Here is a 10231-nt window from a genome sequence, read left to right as displayed (position 1 = left end):
TTTGGCATATGCAACAAGCCTTTTAAACCCCTAGGCTACCCTAGTGGACGAGTGGAGTCTCGTGAAGGTTTAGCAGAAATGCTACCTATAGACATTCTTTACAAAAGATACATGTTACCTAATAAAAAGAAGTATCATCATAACAATGATTCATAATTCATTAACAACTTTAAACTAATAAACTCCATCTTCACACAGTTCAGAAAATCATAGTCTACTCACTTATAAATGGCTGGCTAAAATATCACATGTTAAAAATGATGCAGTTTGATATTAACATAGTTATGAGGCTTTAAAAGAATTTAACCTACATACATGTTCCAACGTCTCATAATTCTATATATCTCTCTTGCTAGATGGAATAACTAAGGCATAGGCATATTTTAATATTATTTATATTATTTATTATGGTTGTGCAATGCTTAACTCCTTTAACCTTCTAAATGACCCATGTACCAAGTGTTGCTGAAAATAGAATGGATCTTTCCATATTGGGTCTTACCATATTACGTTTTATTCTTATGATTTTATTCTAAATTGATGGAAAGATTCTCTCCTTGATTTCTCTCTCTAATTAGGTTATCATTTGAGTGTAATATTTCATTATTTCTTTCCATATTAGGTTCTAGGTTTTCCTTTATTTAACCAATGTACCCTTATGGCACAATATCAAGTTATTAAAGTAATAAGAATATTTTCTCTCTACTTTTTCTACATGGTCTCAGAGCCAGGTTAGGGTTTCATTCGTTTCTGGGTGCTTAGGTTCTATGTTCGCTTCCTATTTTCTCTGCACGTTTGTTTTGCCGCGCCTTCCCTTTGGGATTGTGCAACTAGATGTGGCTCACCATAATCTAGGTCGCACAACCCACAGAAGGTATTAACTGCGAATTCTGGGCTAGTCCTTCGACGAACGGCGGCGTTTTTGGTGAACACCGCTCCATCCCAAAGACTACTCAGTGTGTTTGATGGACCAATTACAAACAAGTTGGCTTTCCTTGTTCTGTTCAGCAAGTTCTGGTTCATCCTGAAGTTTTTAAGGCCTACTGGCGGACGTGAACGGCTGCACGTGGAGCTCCAGCTTCAGCGAGACGGTTCTGCCTCAGTTTGACTAAACAACACATCGTTTATCACAAAACGACATGTCGTTTAGAAGGGGTTCTAGGTTTGTCGTTCACCCTGCTAAACGACCTATAGTTTAGGTAAAAAAAAAAAGGGGGGGGGGGGGGGGGTTGCAGAATGAATCATTTATTTTTATGGTTCAATTTCTAGTTCCATCTTTACTTGTAATTTTTTTTTTGAGTCCACTGGTTGTGTTGGAGCACTATAGTTGGTAAGATGTCTAATTCAAAAATGTCGAAGACAAATTAGACGAAAGGGGCAGTGAGTCAAGTGGTGACCCCCTTGGTGAAAATCAAACTCTTCAAATCACAACTGTCAAATTGGATGGGCTCAATTATCTTGCTCGGTCACAATCAGCTCTTTTATCTATTAAGAGAAGAGGGAAGATGGGATACTTGAACGGCAGAAGTCAAGAACCACAGCCTAAAGATCCCGCTTATGATAAGTGGGAAGCAGAAAATTCCACAGTAATGTCATGGTTACTGCATTCAATGCAACCAGAAATTAGTCAAGGGTACTTCTTTCTCCATACGGCCAAAGAAGTTTTGGATGCTGCTGCTCAGACATATTCCAAAGTGAGGAATGCTGCACTGAAGTATGACTTGAAGCGCCGGATCCATGGTCTCATGCAAGGTGATTCTCTGGTAGCCATTTATTTTCATGAACTCCGTAGTTTGTGGCATGTGTTAGATCATTATCAGAATTTGCAACCTATGTGTGATGTTGATGCCACTCAAATTAAGAAGATGATTGAAGAAGAACGCATTTATAAGTTCTTGGGTGGATTGAATTCAGAGTATGATCCTGTGCGGGTTCAGATTTTTGGGAAGAAGCCCCTTTCCATCACTATAAGAGGTGTTTTCTTACATTCAAAATGAGAAAAGTCGTCATAGCACTATGCTTCATTCCAGTTCACAGTCCTAATATGCTCTTGTGGGTGCAACTCAACGCACTCCGAACAACAATTCCAGATTTCGAGATAGAAATTGAACAACAGATGCGACCTCAGATGACAAAGACAAATTATTCTGTGACCATTGTAATAGGTCACGACATACTCAGGAGACTTGTTGGAAGCTTCAAGGCCGTCTTACCCGAGGTCGTGGGGGTCGCACAGGTGGAGGATTTAGACCTCGAGCCCATCATACTTCTATAGTTGAGACGACCACTCCCACACTTGAGACACCTTCCTCTACTACAGATACAGTGGGACTGAGTAAAGACGAGGTAGAAGCACTCTGTCGACTTATGTCTCGATTGGACACACCTGTTACTACAACATCATCCTCCGCTCTTATAGGTAATTTGGCCACTGCTCTGAATGCATCTGCTACTCCACCTGATGATCCGTGGGTCATTGACTCAGGTGCCTCAGATCATATGACTGGTATGTCTCCTTTATTTTTGTCATATAATCCTTGTTCAGGAAAAGACAAAGTTAGAATAGCTGACGGTTCTCTAATCCTTGCTAGCAATCTTTTATCCATTGCACGTATTACCATTGAGCTGAATTGTCGAGTAATATTTTACTCATACTATTGCTTCTTTCAGGACCTAGCCACGGGGAAGATGATTGATAGTGGTAGTTTGAAGGATGGCCTGTACTATCTGAACTCTCATCCCGATACACATGGTCAGCTCATACAAGCTTATCATACAGTTCGGGCGGATGACTCGGCAGCTAGAATCTGTCTCTGGCATCAATGTTAAGGGCATCCTTTGTTTTTAATTTTGCAATCCATGTTGCCTACGTTATTTTTGCAAAATAATGTTTCTAAATTTCAATGTGAAACTTGTGAACTTTCAAAACACCATCGTGTGTCTTTTTCTCCTAGTATCAATAAAAGTGATGCTCCTTTTGTTCTTGTTCATACTAATGTGTGGGGTCCTTCACGAGTAGTTTCTTTATCTGGTTATCGATGGTTTGTGTCTTTTGTTGATGATTTTTCTTGAACCACATGAGTCTACTTGTTAAAGGACAAAAGTGATGTGTTTTCTGTGTTTCAGATGTTTTATAAGATGGTTTAGACTCAGTTCAATGCCACAATTAAAATCGTTCGCTCTGACAATGAGGGCGAATATATGTCTAGTAATCTCGAGGCCTATTTTTGCAAACATGACATTATCCACCAAACCACGTGTGTTGATACTCCGCAGCAAAATGGTGTGGCTGAACGGAAAAATCGACACCTGTTAGAGGTAACTCGTTCCCTTATGCTTGACACGCATGTTCCTAAATCTTATTGGGGGGACGGCTTACTCACTGCTACATATCTCATCAATAGGATGCCTTCTCGAGTTCTAGATTTCCAAACACCCCTCAAGGTGTTGTCCCTACCTCTCTCTACTGCCAAAGGTGTTTCTCCAGAAGTTTTTGGTTGTGTTTGCTTTGTCCATATTCATGGTCCTATTAGGAGTAAGTTAGACCCCAGATCCCTCAAATGTGTCTTTGTTGGCTACTCTCCCACTCAAAAGGGGTACAAATGTTATCACTCTCCATCCAGAAAATACTTTGTCTCTATGGATGTCACTTTCTTTGAGCAACAATCCTACTTCTCGTCCACCCTTACTCCTCTTCAGGGGAAGAGTCAGATTGAAGAGGATAAGGATTTTTTGAGTCCATTACCTGTCCCTATTTTTATGTCAGAACAGGTTACTAATGAGTCTCCAAATGAACCTAATGATCAGCCATGTGCACCACCTATGGAAGAGTTGAGAGTTTACTCTAGACGCCAAAAAGCTAAGACCATTCCTGATGCTACATGCCAAACATCTGATTCAGGCTCAGGTACTACTCAGTCTACTTTTGATATGAATTCTGTATGACTTGTTGTTAATGATACAAGTTTGCCCATTGCACAACGCAAAGGAGTTAGGTCATGTACACACCATCCAATGTCTGATTTTGTTTCTTATCAACATCTCTCTTCATCATATCGTTCCTTTGTATTCAAATTGTCTTCTGTGTCTATTCCTAGAAATCTACAAGAGGCACTTAATGTTCCAAAATGGAGGACAGCGATGCATGAAGAGATGGAAGCTCTTCACAAGAACAAGACTTGGGATTTGGTCAAATTACCTAAATGGGTGTTCACTATCAAACATAAGGCCGATGGTTCTATGAAATGATACAAAGCCAGACTTGTTGCAAAAGGCTTTACCCAGACCTACGGGATTGATTATGAGGAAACATTTGCACCTGTAGCAAAGATAAACTCAATTAGGGTTCTATTATCTATGGCTGCAAACTTAAATTGGCCTTTACATCAATTTGATGTAAAAATTGCATTTCTTCATGGAGACCTAGAAGAAGAAGTTTAAATGGAAATTCCCCCTGGATTGAAAGATTCGTCCTCAGCAGGAAAAATGTGCAAACTAAAGAAGGCATTATATGGCCTGAAACAATCTCCAAGAGCATGGTTTGAGCGGTTTTCCCGAGCTATGCAGAGATTTGGTTACAAGTAGAGTCAGGCTGATCATACACTTTTCATCAAGCATTCCTCTCATGGAAAGGTAACAGCTTTAATTGTGTATGTTGATGATATTGTCTTGACAGACAATGATGATGAGGAGATGCAGAACTTAAAACATCGCTTTGTAAATGAGTTTGAAATAAAAGACTTGGGGACTCTGAAGTACTTTCTGGGTATTGAGGTAGCAAGGTCAAAGCATGGTGTATTTGTCATGCCCCTGTTTTGGGATATAAGGGGATACGTGAACTAGAGAAAATATATATATCAATTCATCCACAAATTCATTAAAGAAAAAGTGTATGATATCAATTTATCTACCACTGGCCCACTTCCGCATTATTACCGTGAGCGGTGCACGTTAGGCTCGTCCATAGGACCGATCCCGAGGGATCCATAGGCTCATCCTGTCGTCACAGGGGAAAGCTGCTGGGTTAGGAAGCTCCCTAGGTGAGAACCCCCCGGCCGATAGCCCCACACTTTTGGGTGTGGTTACCCTGCTACCCATCATTATCATTAAAAGATCCGGATCACATCATTATGGTGCCGTGAGATTAAACTTTATGTGATGCATATAAAACATACATTCATGTAAGTGAATCATAGCTTCATCAACTTGTTCATGTAGTGCATATGTAACATATAAATTTATATTGAGAATCATCATCTTCATTCATACCTTAGTCTTCTTACTCGTTCTTGTGGTTCATAGGTAACATATTCATTATTTCATAGAACAAACAATATTCAAGTAAAAGAATCTTTAGAAAATTTCAGACGTTTTCTTTTGAAAAGATTTTATTTAAAAATTTGCCGGGGTTTTTAAGGTTGTGTTCCCTTCCCTGGATAATCCTGAGTGTAATTAGTATCTTCTTCCTAGATTGGATCACAAGAATATATCTTTAGAGGATATTCAAGAAATAATCAAATTTCTAATTATTTTCAGAAATTGTAAACTTCAGCAACTACAATAATTTAATATAAGACCCCTTTCGAACCAAATGACCAAACCAAGTACTGTAACCAATTACTTTTTAGGGAATTACATATTTTCTATATAAGGGTCATTACCTTAATAATAATTCTATCATATTCAAACAAAACAGAAATGGTGCAAGGCTAACACTATTTACAGGTTTTAATAGATAGCCAAAAGCCTACAAGGTATATAGTTACACTATCCTATTCTAGAATAGGATATGGAGAAGATACAACCTTCCTCTTTCACAACTTGTGTACTTGGTCGGCCAGATCATTTTCTTTAGATTTCAATTTCTTAATAACTGGGGTTTAGCACTGAATTTGCACTATTTATACAAAATAATATATATCCCATGCTCAATGGATAAGGTATAGTTTGTTAATAGCACAATAGCTTCATCTCTAACAGAATTCTTTTTTTCTTTTTTTTTATTCTAAGTCAGTAACTAAATTACAAATCCTTAAAACAAACATAATGATTAGAATTACTCTTCAGAATTTAAAAGGATGCGATTTGTACAAGAACCTAATTATAACAGTAATTTATTTTGAGAAATTTTCAAGAAGAAATTCAATTGTCAAAAATGCTAAAACTAGTAAGACATAGCCAAAAAATTCCAGAAGCCCAATATTCACCCCGCATAATCAACTTCCCAGCTTCCAACATACTTAATACCAGATTTATCCTTCAGTAACACAAAACCCATAAGCAGAAAATATCCCTAAAATTTTATTCTCAAAATAACCAAAAATCCTTTACAAACGATTATCCATTAACTGAAAATTCCAATTTCCAGATACTACAAACATCACAATATTTCTCCAAAATCTCAATAACATCAAAACCAACCGGACTCAGTTATCCATTCCCAGCATTTCAAACAGAAGGATAGAAATCCATTCAGTATCCAACACAATATCTCAAAAGAAAATTCCTCATCCAAAAGCCTACAAACCCAGAAATTTTCCACAAAACAAGCCAAAAGATTTCACACAATCAAACACCAATATGAAAAAATAAGAACCCAGAATTTATACTAGAATCTGAATCACCTAACAATCCAAATTAAGACTACAAAACTCAGAAATTTTCCATCTCAATCGGTTCCTCCACTTGAACACAAAATCTGGAAATTTTTCTCAGAATTTTTCAATACCCGGTTGTTTCCCCCTTCTTCACCAAAAATCCTTACCTAAAATCAGAAAATTTTCCTCCTAAATTAACCACCCTAAACTTAAAAATCAAAAACAACAAAAATTAATACTCACAGGCAACCAGAAGTCGCTGGAAAACGCCCTACGGTGGCGTCGCCGGCACGGGGCCGTGGCCCACCCGGCCCGGCGTCGCCGTCCACCCAGTCCGGTGGCTAGCCCACCGGCTGGGTCTCTTCTCTTGCCCACACTCTCTCCCTGCTTCTCCCTCTCCCTCCTCTCTCTTATACGATTTTGGCAAGGAAAAGAAAGAAAGAAAAAAATGCAGAGAAGGAAGAAGAAAGGGGAGAAAAAGAAGAGAAAATAAGAAAGAAGAATAATATGGGACTGTTGTCCCTGCTGCCGTGTGTGTGCGTGATAAAAGGAAAAAAAAAAGAACAAAGAACAAAGAAAACATCAATGCTAAAAAGTTTTTAGAAGAATACCTTTTGGCTTGCAATTTTCAGAAACGAGCTGAGTATTTTTTTTTTTGGTTTTTCGTTTTTTTTTTTTTTTTTTTTTTTTTTTTTTTCTACAGATGCCTTGAAGTAGTGCGAGAGTGATGTTTAAATAGAGGAAGAAGAATGGCATCGTGGCTGAAAGGCTCATGCATGGAATCAACGTGTCATTGCTTGGACTGAAATGTGGCAAGGAGTGGCAAATGGTTTTTGCAAAGTGTCAATGGTTTTTCAAGCCATTCTCTGTAACGTGTAAGGGCAATTGCAATCTGTCACGAGAGAGATGAAAGGTGGAAGACATCGTGTGACTAAAAAAAAAAATGCTTCCTTAATAAAACGACGCCGTTCAAGAGAATTAATTTTTTTTTTTATATATATATTATTCTTTTAGGTCCAAATATATTGTTAATTTTTTTTTTTTTTTGGGGCGTTATAGTATTTATCTCCCAACAAAAATTCATACTTGATCGTCTGAAAGAAACAAGAATGCTTGGGTGTAAAGCTACTGACAATCCAGTAGAGGTAAATGTTAAACTAGGAGAATGTGGCGAAAGCCCCTTGGTGGATAAGGGCAGATATCAGCGATTAGTTGGGCGATTGATTTATCTATCCCATACCCGTCCAGACATTGCATATGATGTTAGTGTGGTGAGTCAATTCATGCATTCTCCGCGAGAGCCTCACATGGAACCTGTCTATCGTATTCTGCGCTACTTAAAATCCTCATCAGGTAAGGGACTATGGTTTTCTTAACATGATCATTTGAAAATAGAAGCCTCTACAGATGCAGATTGGGCTGGCTCGATTACAGATCGAAGGTTTACATTAAGTTATTGCACATTTGTGGGAGGTAATTTGGTTACATGGAGGGGCAAGAAACAGTCTGTGGTTGCCATATCTAGTGCAAATGTGGAATTTCGAGCTATGGCTCAAGGAGTGTGTGAAATATTATGGTTGAACTCCAAGGACTCAATGCGACTGTATTGTGACAACAAGGCAGCCATCAGTATTGCTCATAATCCAGTCCAACATGACCGAACTAAACATGTTGAGATTGATCGACACTTTATTAAAGAAAAACTCAGAGAATGTATCATTTGCACACCATATGTGATGACTGGAGAACAATTGGCAGATATATTGACAAAGGGTGTTTCTAGTGGTACTCTTCATTCAGCCTTATCCAAGCTGGGCATGCAAGACATCTATGCCTTAGCTTGAAGGGGAGTGTTGAAAATATAACGGATCTTTCCATATTGGGTTTTACCATATTATGTTTTATTCTTCTGATTTTTTTCTCTCCCTGATTTCTCTCTCTATTTAGGTTATGATTTGAGTATAATATTTCATTATTTCTTTCCATATTAGGTTCTAGGTTTTCCTCTTTTTAACCAATGTAGCCTTATGGCACAAGATCAAGTTATCAAAGCAATAAGAATATTTTCTGTCTACTTTTTCTACGAGTGTTAGGCTAGTGACTCCCAAACCAGATGGCTTTAGGGCACTAGATGTAGAACATCTCCAAGGGTTTAATAACTCAAGTAAAAAAGAACTACGAAGTCAAACTAACCATTTATTATTTACTTGCATCTTTTGACGCGAACACTCAATATTTAATAAGGCAAGAGGTCCGGTTACTCAATGAAGTTTTTATTTATTTATTTTATGCTATGCCCACTTCATCCATCTAACAAGTAATTTTAATTTTTCGAAACACTAAAAACAAAAATGCAAGGTATTAACTTAAGTACATACCCCACAAACATATGTCAATGTATGTCATGATTTTTCAAATTTACAAGTAAATTTCATAGCCACAAGTAATTAAACAGACTTAGACTCCCTAATTGTTTGATCATGTGTTCAAAATTTTAAAATTGTCAATGAAAAATAAATCATAATCACAAATCAACTAAATTCTACAAAATAACAAAGATATTCACAAAGAAATTTGAAAATTTTTGTACAAAATTTTGGACCAAGTGTCATTCCTTACCCCCCAAACTTAAATCACACATTGACCCAATGTGTATAAAACGAAAGCATGGTTAAGGGATAAAGAAACCTGATTGGGGAGATATGGCTCAAAGCATATCACAAAACTTAGAGGTAAGAACACATAACCTGAAAAAGAAAACTAAAAACAAGAGCAATAAACAAGATAACAAAAGAAATAATAAAAGAAAATCTCACATTCCCAACAACAGTATTAAAGTCAAAAGCCATGTCTGTTACATCAAAATGGCATGTTAAAAGTACATTGTGTAAAAAAGATAATATCAAAAAGAAAACCACAATGTCTATCAAAAATACAATACCATAGTCAAAAGAAAGAAAGAAAGAAAGAAAGGCGTCTAAATATCACTCAAGGCTCAGCATCCGGAGGTGGAAAACAACTAAAGTACTCTCTCATCATGGTCTCCATAGATGTCTGTCGCTCAAGGATCTCGGTCTGTGGAGCCCTCATTTCTCTCATTTTCAAAGCCATCCGGCCCACCTGTCCATGAAGTACTGAAAAATCTATGGGAGAGGACGGAACTAGCGCCTCTCTAGGAGCTGACAGCTCACCTTCATGTATCTCATTAGCTGGTATGTCATCTATCTCCATCTCTACCCGAGGTTCACCCAGCTGGGGTATATGTAAAATACTATGTTTCCACTAAGTGAGTCCAAAACCTGGGATATTCCTAGCTACAGGGGCCCTCTCAGGAATAGGAATACCACTATCTATTATGAGCTTAGTAATGAGGCATGGAAAAGGAATAGGCCTTTGGGATGCACTCGCCAACCTCTTTTCTAATATATCTTCCCAACACTTGTGCAACTGCTTCCAAATTAATTCCTGGGATGTTCACCCAATATTTCTCCTCAAAAGCATAAAGAGCAGCTAATATGTCACATATTCTATGTGTTTTGTGCCCCAATGGACACACATTCGTTTTTAGCACATAATCTACAAGTAATAGGTGAGGTGGCAATTGGGCTCTTTTTGCACAAGTATGTTTATCATCT

The sequence above is a fragment of the Alnus glutinosa genome, chromosome 4, assembly GCF_958979055.1.
Source record: "Alnus glutinosa chromosome 4, dhAlnGlut1.1, whole genome shotgun sequence".
NCBI classification, from domain to species: Eukaryota; Viridiplantae; Streptophyta; class Magnoliopsida; order Fagales; family Betulaceae; genus Alnus; species Alnus glutinosa.
Note: the sequence above shows the minus strand (reverse complement) of the source record.